Raw genomic sequence first — 8,729 nt, forward strand, 5'->3', positions numbered from 1 at the left:
TTCCCATAACACATCTCAAAATGCAATAATACAGGAAACAACCTGCCATAATAACAAACTGCGAAAGTTGCAAAAGAAAAAACCGAGAGACAATATCCAGAAAGGGTGGGGCTCTGGATTCATCTGCTGCGTCTAAGGGAAAGAAAATTAACAGGTAAGAACATAATTTTTCCTTCCCTAGCAACAGCAGCAGATGAATCCAGAGACCATGGGATGTAGCAAAGCAATCCTCAATCTGGGTGGGAAGCAAACGCCGCCTCCGCAACAACCGAAGCACAAAACGCCCCTACCGCATGCGCCCCCACATCCAAGCAGAAATGCGGAGAGAAAGCACTCTCGGAAGACCAATTAGCCGCCAGACAAATCTCCTCCAAGGAAAAAACCTCTGGGCCGAGCCCAAGAAGTAGCCATCGCTCCAGCGGAATGGTCATGAAATTCTTTCGCCAACCGCTTCCCTGCCAGCAAGCAAGCATAAAGAATGTCCTCCTGGACCCATTGAGCGATGGAGGCTTCGGACGCCGCCAAACATTTGAGGCGTCCCTTGAAGAATACAAAAAGGAGATATAAACAACTAAAAGTCGTTAGAAACCGAGCTCACAGAGAACGCTATGTACATATCAAAAAATGTAGTGAATAAAAGCACTGCTCCCAATTTCTCCTCCCAGGAAGAAGGAAGGAAAAGCGAGCATGACATAAAAGAAAGGATGACACCCCCCTAGAAAGAAATAATGGTACCATCCGAACTGATACCCCATATTTCGGAAATCAGAAATAGGAATCCCCGTTGAACAAGGCCTGCAACATAGAAAACTGCAGAGCTGAAGCCTGGCCACAAGAAACCCCATGTTCAACGGCACAGCCCTTTAGAGTCCCAAAAGACAAGGATGAAATGAAGCCTTCGGTAAACTGAGAAGAAGTACGTGAAGATTGTACTCCAAACCGGGCTTTCTAAGAGGCGCATGAATATACCGCACCCTGTTTAGGACCTGAACTACATGAAGCTGAGAAGTAAGCGAAGAGCAATATACCTAGCCCTTGTAACAAACCAAGAATAGCACTAGAAGCTGAAGGGAATTGAACGCTAAGCCCTCGGCAATACACCTGTGCCAAAAAGGAACTCTGGAGTGGTTCAAACGTTAAGAAGCACCCAGGAAAGGAAAAACCTCCAAAAGGAAGCAGAAGCCACAGGAGAAGACGTCCGTAGCACCTGGATAAGAGAAGAAACAACCTGCTTCGCATAACCCTTACACATCAGCCAAGATTTTTCAAAAAAACTAGGTCGTAATACTAAAGTAGTACAAATATCCATGTTGAACGGACCCTAGGCGAGCAAAGCCGGAGATACCAGGAAACTTCTTAGTCCGGCTGTCGAAAGACTCATCAAATCCGCAAAGGATGGCGCCGCCAATCCAGAGATTCTACAAATACTGTGCCCGGAAAGCAAGCTCGAGGTGGCAAATCCAAGCCATCATCAGCCTGCGGAAAACACTGAAAAAGAGAAGGCAGAAGCGAGAAAGGAGCCATGCAGCTACCCCCTCTAACTCCCACTCCCTGGGCACGCCGAAGAAGCTAGGAAGCTTAGAATTGAGAGACGAGGCCATGAGGTCTAGGTCAAGCAGATCTCACGTCCATAAAAAGAGCTAGAACGCTTGAGCCACAAATCTCAATATCCAGGATGCAGAAGATTACACTATTACTAACATGCACACTTTCCAGAGCGTACACAGCGCTGTACACTGTCACATACAAGAAATGGGCCATGCTCAGATTCAGCGAAGAGAAAGTCTATCCAAACTCTTATCCTGATCCATAAAAGGATCTGCCAACAGAAGATGAAGATGAGAGTCCACCCATTGAAGCAGAACAACTTCACCTGCCAATGAGTACAACACCTGCTGCCCAAGCAGTAGAGAAATACCCCCATCCTAATACTGACCAAAAGGACCCTTAGCGGCAATCCGGAAGAATGATCTGAAGCTCCAGAAAGTTAGCCTGACCCTGCTCAAGAGCAGAAGAATGAACAAGTACTGAGTCGCCTCTGAAGACCAGACTCCAGGAGCTGAGGATGGAAGCCACGGAGCCCCCCAACCCGACAGCCCAGGATGGTCGGTGGTCACGAGATAGTCCAGCAAAGACCGAGGCATGCCTTGAAAAGAGAAATCGCGCTGAGCCACCAAATCATACAGAGTGATACAGGAGGAGCATACCAAATAATTGGTGCCCTGAGATACTGGGAACCACCGGAACAAAAGCGACTGGTGTAGCGTAAGAAGGGGAAAGCAAGCCGAAGTCCCCAATGGAGTCAGCAATATGGATCCCAGAAACTGTACAGAATCCCATACTCTTGGTCATGGTAAGCGAAGAAGAATACCAATCTGAGACCGAGACCCCCACGCCCAAGTCTCTGGAAAGAAACACATGTCTCTCCTATAAGAATAAAAACATCACCCAGATATACCTATAAATAGTACAGGAGAAAAGAGCGCTGTGCAAATTCAAAGATGCACGTGTAAAGAACTGAGGAAAAGATATCACCCTTTTCGTGTCAGTCAAATGGCCCGAATGGAAGTCGTCCGAATCAAGCAGGCAGTCAAGAAGAAATTATATGAATCGCCTGGTAGCGCCAAAACGGTACCACCGCCCACATCACCTAAAACGTTCGTGAAGCCTTGAGTAGGCGAAATGGCATGTGCCAAAACCGAAAGCGCCGCTCCAAGAGAGGCAGGCAAACCAAGTGCCGATTCGGAGTCCATAGAGAAAATGTAAATATACTCCCAGGTTGTCTGCAGAAATGTGTAACCCCGAGAAACTAATTCAGCAGAATGGGATCCAGCCTGCCCAATGGCCCCGTCTCGGGCACCTAGCAGTAAGTGGAACAACGTCCCTTAGTTCCTGAAGAACTACAAGAACTGTCCTGAGGACCAGTAACACTGAAAAGGGAAATACAAAACACAGAGACTCCAAGAACAAACTGGAAACCTGAGGAGGATGCAAAGATGCAAGCATCCTGAAAAATCTTCACAGCCCCCTGACCTGACATTAAAGCGTCTTCTCCCTCATGAGAAAGCCTGAAGAGTCATTGGAAGAAGTCAAGATCCCCTCAGAATGAAGTGCAGAAGGTCAGGGAATGGCAGGATGAGACTGTAGGATCTGCAAGAAGAGTCTCCTAGGAAAAATCAAGTTTCACAATGTAAAGAGGAATATACTGGAACCATGAAAACAGTACTAACCCCATGTAACATGAGCGAAATACGTATGTCCTTTAAAGTGAATACGTACTAGACTCAATCAAGGTGTTGCATCTACCGCCCTGTGGAAAACAACAGCATCCTTACGGGTAGCAGACAAAGCTCATATCGCTAATGAGAGCTTCAGGGATGAGGCTAACAGCCACATAGCGCTTGATCCTCCGTGGGTTTGATAGAATAGGTGACTGGCTCCTGGTTAAAAGGAGCTGTACAGCCCTTCCTGTCTGTTCGGGGGAGCCCGTCTAGCATGTGCCATGAGAAAATGGTGACAGGAGAAACCAGCGTGATAAGCATGGAAATCTGAAGTCCAGTCTCCCTCAGAAATAGAGAAAGGGAGTCCTGGCCACAGGAAGATGCGCACTGTCATTATGCCCACAGAGACAGCCCAAACTTGGAAACTGTTTGTACTACCTTTAGGCATATATATCCTGTGCCACTACTAGACACATGCAGCTCAGCACAGAGGCCCAAATAAGAACAGTTACCAACAGACAAAGGCTCAATCTGCAGGGACCCCCAAGAGAGACAATGAGATACCTGTGTGAAATACAGGGCACTATCTTACTGCTGATCTCACCGTGCCGTGAGTTGCCGTATGTCGCCCCAGTCCGGAGACAAACCGAGACTGGGTGACCTAGCACAGGTCAGAGTCTCTCTGGTAAACCCCTTGAGTGCTAACCCCAGAGTCTGATTAAACAAGCAGCTTCCTTCAAGGGAGTACAGCAGGAACACAGACATAGACATATAAAGCTGCCCAAGCTTGTCCCAAAGCTGGTGAAACACATACAACTTGTCTGAACCGGAAAGGAGAGAAGCCTCGGCATACCCTGAGCAAAGTCAGCTGGAAATAAACTACCGGAACGCCGCAGCTCTCCCACCATCGCCGGAGACCCAAGCACACGCCTGATTCTGACACGTGGCCGCTGCATCAATGCTCCTAGAAACATAGTCGGATTCAAGCCTCGCAAAATTTACCCTGCCGCGGCCTGCATAGAAATAAAATCAGACTCAGGGAATAACCAGAAGAACGGCCCACAGCGCCGGAAAAAACATGTCCCATCTCATGCTGCTATAAACTGGCACCTGCACAATCAGCTGCACATGGCCGTGACAAACACCGATGAAAGAGAGCCTCAGAATAAACAGGACTACTATTGCTGCACTGAAACCCAATAAATGAGAACAAGTGCGAGCATGAAATTGCACCGCTACTGCTGCGTTGTAACCAACAAGGAAACCAAGCGCGTGCATGCAAAGGGCGGGAAGTCCCGGCTCCCTCCAAGGATTTCTAGTCATAAAACTTAGCCACAATAAAATATCCATGCCTTAAATGTATGATGACCGAACCCACAGTACTAAGACTCCCAAACAGAACCTGAAGTTCAAACAACTGTAAAAGCCAGACATACTCACAGCTTGTTGTTAGGGCCGGTTTAAGCCAGTTTGCAGCAAAAGCATGGCAGAATGTAGCAACTGTGGTCTCTTTTTTTTTTTTTTTTTAACAGAGAAGGGAAAGAAGAAAAAAATTGAGACCCAGTCAGACCCTCTAGCAATGGAGGGAGGGTGAGGCAGGGACAAGGGGGGGGCCCAAGTGTAACCTCTAAAGCCGGCACCGTTCAGCCAGACACCCCTGTCTCACTGAAGAGAAAAATCTCAACAGGAGAAAATAAAGTTCCAGCCACAGCCAGAATTCAGGAGCTAGTTGAATAGCGACCTTTTCCTGCTGGGAGATAGAGATTACTGATGAGACAGGAGGAGTGCCAGCCAATAGGACCACCTGTTAATCAGTTTCTCTATCTCCACCTGCTGGTAGATGTGAGCTATCCCATTGGTCTCTGGATTCATCTGCTGTTGTTGCTAGGGAATGTAATAATCATCAGTACATCTATCCAATGTTTATCTGTTCTCAAACAGCTATTTGACCCCAGAGACCTTAAACATCAATATTTTCAATATATAAAGATTTTTTCTAAGAAATTGTTTTCATTGCTTTCAGGCACAAAAGACTAACAATTACGCTGTATGCTGTCTATCATGACTCTGATATCCCTACCCAATGCCCATTTGAACTTGCTTACAATACAGGGTGCCCACAAAAACACTCCATGATTTTAAATGGATACAAAATCAAAACTTATTGGAATATGTTTATAAATAAGATGACAGCAAATACAAGGCCCAAAAAGCATGGTTAGCAAGATCTTACACAATTGCTTGCACTTTCATCCTTATAAGTTGCAACCTTCAGACAATGCAATATGACAAAATGACCAGGTATTCCTCAAGTGGCCCCGAGATCACCGGACATTACTGTTTGACTTTTTCCTTTGGGGGCACGTGAAAGACAGAGTGTACGTATCTCCACTACCCACGACTATGGATGATCTGCAGGAACGCATCACTGAAGCTATAAATGTGATCACGCCAGATATGCTTCAGAGTCTGGGCCGAGCTCAATTATCGCATCGATGTTTGCCAAGTAACAGGTAGAGCGCACATCAAGTGTATGTAATTAACAGATACCATCTGAAACTTTATGAGTTGATGAAACCGTAGCCGCAAAGGTGAAAGAATATTCCAATAAATTTTGGGTTTGTAACCATTTAAAATCAAGGAGTATTTTTGTGGGCACCCTGTACTATCACAGGTCTTACCCAACCTCTAATCTTCTTCCTCTCTCCACCATAAAGGTCCCTTTGTGTCTAACTAGCGTGCTTGAATTCTCCCACTGTATGGATTTAAGCAAAGAAGTGACCACTAGCTGCTTCACTGAAACCATGAAATCTATTTCATTCTGAGCTTCAGCAAGAACTTGAATGCAGGTTTTCAAAGATGAAAGGCTGTAATCTACTCTGCGTCCACCCACCTGCCCCCCTCCCCCAACCTACAATCAGTACCTGATCTCCTGAGTTTCAGGAAACACCTCAAAATGTATTGTAAGTATGTCAAACGATATGTACAGCACGAATGTCAAATGGTATAGACGTATGTCAAATTGTAACCCGTCTTGACTATACATTATGTATGTTCACCTGTAACTCGTTCTAAGCTCGTTGGGGAGAACGGAATAGAAAATGAATTAAATAAGTCAGTCATGGCTGTTCCAATGATCCTTCACTAGGCATTCATACTCTCTGCTTTCCTGATATACTCTGACACCCAGAACCCACGCTATTTGGAGAACCTTTGTTGCTTTCTTTTGATTATATAATTTAGATTCCTTAGTACACACCCATGCCACTGTGACTACTGCCAGGTTCAGTTTTACATTCACATTGTTTTATTACACTACAACAGTTAGAATGATTTCAGAGAGCACGCAAGGCTTCAGGAAGTACATAATGTAACAACAAATGAATGAATCAAGCCACCACATACAGCTCTTTTGGAGAATATTGCTGCTGAGAAGGTATATTTACAAAAATGATAGTGTAAGAGATTTATTTATTCATTCATTCAATTTTTTAGCTCAGAACAGTTACAAATCAGATACTCAAGCATTTTCCCTATCTGTCCTGGCAAGTGGCGTAGCGAGGGGAGGAGGCACCCCACCCCGTGCCCTCCTCTCCATCTCTCTCTACTTCTCCCACACCCCTCTCCTGCTCCTTCCCCACACCCGCTCTTCCACCCCATACCTCTTTAAATTTTGCCAGCATAAGCAACTTCTCCGGCCTGCTGCTTGCACTGGCGTTGGCTTTCCCTGACGTCACTTTCTGGCACCTACAACCAAGGGAGCCAGGCTGGAGCGAACAGCAAGCCGGAGAAGTTGCTTGCACTAGTACGGTAAAGAGATACTGGGGGGGGGAAGGCATAAGCATGGTGTCGCGGGAACAGAGAGATGCCAGCACCCGGGGCAGTCCACCCTCACCTCATCCCCGTTACACCACCACAGATCCTGGAGGGTTCACAGTCTATCTAATGTACCTGGGTCATTGGAGGATTAAGTAATGTCCAGGGTCACAAGGAGCAGAATGGGGTTTGAACCTACAACCTCAGGGTGCTGAAGCTGTAGCTCTAACTACTACACCACACTCTCCTCCATTTAAAGAATATTTTGTTTTGCTGTAAGCTTAAAGACATCTAGTTTACTGGGGACTGCTTAGAAATAAAGTACTGTACAAGTCCCTCATGACAGTCAATACACAATGTATAATTGGTATTCCTGCTGTAATTTAATCTATGTTGTCTACTTGTTCACCCCTTAAGAGAGTAAGTCAGACTTCCTACAAATGCTAATCCTACCAATTCTACTCAAAGTACAGTGATCTGAACCAAATAATGCATGCCATCAGAGAGCCAACTAATAGACAACAAAACCAGTCAAATTCCTCTGCACCCAACAGAATCAGCTATATGCAGCAGCTCTTCTGCACAGTTGCCCTGCCTTGCAAGTACAGAGGTAAAATAAAAGCAAACTAGAAGCAAAATAAAGTCCTTGGATAAAAAGTAGAAGTTGGAAAAAGCAGCTGTATGGTTTAGTTGCCCGAAAGGTTATGCTGTTTAGCAATTTTGCTTATTAGCTTTTTTTCTTTAATCTTTTAGACAGAAAATGTCAAAAAGCCATTCATGCAGGTAAATAAGCAATTGCCAGGATTAAATGGCCCAACTGAAAACTGTCTCAGATATAGAAACAAATGTATATGGCTGCTATGGCGTGCACACTTTTAGCAATATCTTAAAAAAAAAAAAAAGCACTGTTTTGTTCCTCTTCAGGTGAGGGTGTGAAAACAGCGTACATGGATTTTCCGAAAACAGAGACACCAAATCACACGCATTTGGCTACCCTCTCGCGCCGTGCACCCCTCTTCACATGCATTCAAGTACCCCCCTCCCCTGCGGTCTGGTATCTTATCACCCTCTCCTCCACTCTGTCCTGTCCAATACGTCTCCCCCCCTCCTCCCTGTGCGCTGCCCGAAATCTCGCCCTAATTTACAACTTCCCCCACCCCCGTCATACCTTCAAACGAGTCTCTGAGGTCCCGGCAGCAGCAGGAACAATTTACAGAGCATACCCGCGATCGACCCCTAGCTTCCCTCTGCCGCGTCCCGCCCTGCCGGAAACAGGAAGTTGCGTCGAAAAAGAGAGGGGGCGGGACAGGCAGTACAGAAGAGGTTGCGTCAGAGGGGGCGGGAGTTGTGGGAAGGATCTATCGTGGTAACGTGTATGAATTGCTGCTGCTAAGCGAGCGACTTGTCAGATACGTTTGAGGAGGTAGCGCTTGGAGAGTGAAGATGCCGGAGGAGGAGAGTTGATCAGAGCGTGGAGGAGAGGGAGAGATGCTTCCGTACTATTTCATTTGTTCCCCTTTCCTATTGGATTTTCCTTTTATGTATTCTTTCTAAGAAATTGTGGTTCTTCCCTTTTTCCCCCAATATTTTCAGAAGTTCCTTGAGAGAACCCTCTCAGTTCAAGCCGCTAAACTGAATGCATGGCTTGGAAAAGTTATGTTAGAGGTCTCTTCCTATCTAGATTTTAGAAAA

General features: G+C 45.9%; 1 protein-coding gene across 1 annotated transcript in view; it reads right to left on the reverse strand.

Annotated features, from left to right (window-relative positions):
* RABGAP1 (RAB GTPase activating protein 1) overlaps positions 1 to 8,321 on the reverse strand; it is a 539,836-nt gene extending 531,515 nt beyond the window's left edge. The window contains exon 1 of the mRNA XM_033960742.1: positions 8,206 to 8,321. The gene's annotated coding sequence lies outside the window, so the exon portion shown is untranslated. The remainder of the gene's footprint in view (positions 1 to 8,205) is intronic.
* Between the last annotated feature and the right edge of the window lie 408 nt (positions 8,322 to 8,729).

The sequence above is a fragment of the Geotrypetes seraphini genome, chromosome 10, assembly GCF_902459505.1.
Source record: "Geotrypetes seraphini chromosome 10, aGeoSer1.1, whole genome shotgun sequence".
NCBI lineage: Eukaryota > Metazoa > Chordata > Amphibia > Gymnophiona > Dermophiidae > Geotrypetes > Geotrypetes seraphini.